This window comes from Pseudoliparis swirei, chromosome 9 (assembly GCF_029220125.1).
Source record: "Pseudoliparis swirei isolate HS2019 ecotype Mariana Trench chromosome 9, NWPU_hadal_v1, whole genome shotgun sequence".
NCBI classification, from domain to species: Eukaryota; Metazoa; Chordata; class Actinopteri; order Perciformes; family Liparidae; genus Pseudoliparis; species Pseudoliparis swirei.
In genome coordinates this window covers 16381340-16383775 of record NC_079396.1, presented here as the reverse complement: position 1 = coordinate 16383775, position 2436 = coordinate 16381340, and the positions used below count along the sequence as shown (strand labels likewise).

At 39.0% G+C, this 2436-nt stretch overlaps 1 long non-coding RNA gene across 1 annotated transcript; it reads left to right on the top strand.

Moving 5' to 3' along the window:
• The first annotated feature begins 213 nt into the window (after nucleotides 1-213).
• LOC130200167 (uncharacterized) lies at nucleotides 214-1252 on the top strand. The gene is made up of 3 exons (XR_008832937.1): nucleotides 214-334; nucleotides 935-1071; nucleotides 1168-1252. It is a non-coding gene; the product is annotated as an uncharacterized LOC130200167 (long non-coding RNA).
• The last annotated feature ends 1184 nt before the right edge of the window (nucleotides 1253-2436 follow it).

Sequence of the window (2436 nt, the reverse complement as noted above, 5' to 3'; positions counted from 1 at the left end):
AGTGAAGGATCCATCAACTGGGGCGCTACTAACCATCAAATATGACACAGGTTTGTTACTTTTGTAATGCATATTATTTAATGGGTAAGTGAGTCGTTTGTCACGTGAAGCTAAGTTGTTCAATGGATAAAGGGAAACATTTGTGGGTAGTGTGCATTTAATGTTTTTAATCTCCCTCTTTCTTCTTCAATCATGGCTAGAATCTGTCTCCGGTGCAACGTCCTGGGAGCAGTCCCAACCATCAGCCCTGGATTCCTCAGACTCGCAGGATACAATGATCCTTTCTGAAAGCCCTTCTGGAAGACGCCAGAGGCTGGATACAGAGGCTAAGCAGGTGAGAGTTGATGCACAAACACCAATAATTTTGTTGTGACACATTGAAATCTGTTCCTGATTAATATTGCATAATTGAGATTTTACATTACATGGTGACATTGTTGAAGTTGTTTATTTATTTCCAGCATTTAAAGCTGTGGAAACTCAAATCCACAAGAGCCTTCTAATCATATCATTTAGGGTCTCTTGTACATAAGATGGCATCTCAAAGTATAACAAAATAGCATTATCAAAAAACTAATTTTAAATAATGAATGCGGGGCGGCTTTAGCTCAGTGGGGTAAGAGGGCCGTCCTTCAACCGCAAGGTCGTGGGTTCGATCCCATTAGCTGCAAGTCGAAGTGTCCTTGAGCAAGGCACTGAACCCCCAGTTGCTTCCCGGGCGCTTCACCGCAGCCCACTGCTCCTTAATAACTAAGGATGGGTTAAATGCAGAGAACTAATTTCCCCTTGGGGATTAATAAAAGTGTATATATTTTTTTTACTAATGTACAGAAGTCCCTAATTTTTCTTTTTGTGGATTTGGTTCTCATTGTGACTTCAAGTCAACTATGAATTATAATGGATATACTCCTAACAGTTTTTCTTTGTGTTTAAGTTGGTGGAATCCATTCTTACCAAGAAATCTGGTGGGGAACTGATAATAAATTAATACAACCGAACCAAGTCCTTGATGGATGAAAGCAGAAGTAAAATGGTGAACATTCTAGCAGCTGACATAACAGAGAAAAATGGGTAATTTACTAATTGTTTTTAGTTGGCCCTTGTGTTCTCAGTCTGTCATTAAAATCTGGAAATATGACTAAAAAAATAATGTCTTTAATCTTGCAGTACATCACCACCCAGAGGGTTGAAGGAAATGTATGCCAAAGGTATCGTGGCCTTATTCCCCTACCTCAGTGACCCTTATTCCAAGAATGGCTATGTGAGTAAAACACAGTGATGATTGTGGTTGTGTGAGATGCTGTCTTGAAACGTGTATAATTCTTCCAGAGCATGAGGTTACATTTTAAATGTTACTAATGAAATGTCTGTTTTGTTTTCCTTTCATCCTCCCAGGAGCATTATGATGGTCAGAGTGGGACTGGGTACCTCGCCTGGAGGATTAAAACTATTCAGAGATGCACTGCTAAAGACAGACGATCAGCATTTGGAGGTAATTCTGTACTAATACTGGAGGAATGTATGTAGAATCAGTGATTGCCTTTTATTGCATATTTTTTTCCAGTCAATAATAAATGATAGATTTTTCTTAAAATGTATGTCAAATCTAAGTTACCTGAATTGTTTTCAATATGCACATGGTTGTGATCTGTATTTATCACACAATATTTTTTAGATGGTGTTTAATCAGCCAAAGGACCAGATAACATGTCTGGAGGACCAACTGTCAGGCGAGAGTCAGAGTTTCTTCCAGAGACTGTCCCGAGCGACGATGAATGTAAAGAAGCCATCTCATTGATGAAACATTCTGCTGATGAGGACACACTCAAGAAAAAGATGAAACTGACATTTGCCTATTGCTGCAACATGATCCTTGACCCCCAGCAGTCAAGGGACATCCTGTCCGACTTTCCACGTTTTAAAGATGTCAACGACTTGGTAAATATCTGACATTTTAGATGAACAGGAAATGGGCATTGACACTAACAACAACTAACAATTATGTTTGGCAGATTATGAAATCCTGACACTGTCCCCCAACATCCCTACACTAGGTTGAACAGGATTTCGTTCTGATGTTTGGAGAGGATACATCAGACAAGCTTCTGGATAAGTGGCCAACCACATTTAAGAAAAAGATCATCAAACAATGCAGAAAGCTTGAGGAACACCTTCTGGCAGCTGATCCTTCTGAGGATGGCACTGAAGTGGATGTGGACTTTGGTAAGCCGTTTTGCATTAAGACTTGAAATATATCAACATGTGTAAACTATTGATTATTAACATATGTAAAGCTGATTTGAGATATTAATATAAGATAACATGATGTATACTGAGGAAACCTCAAAAGCACAAAAGGCTATTTTTTCTGACATTGCAGATATACTGATGTGTGTTAACAACAAAACTGTTTCAGGTTGGGACAGGGACCTGTCT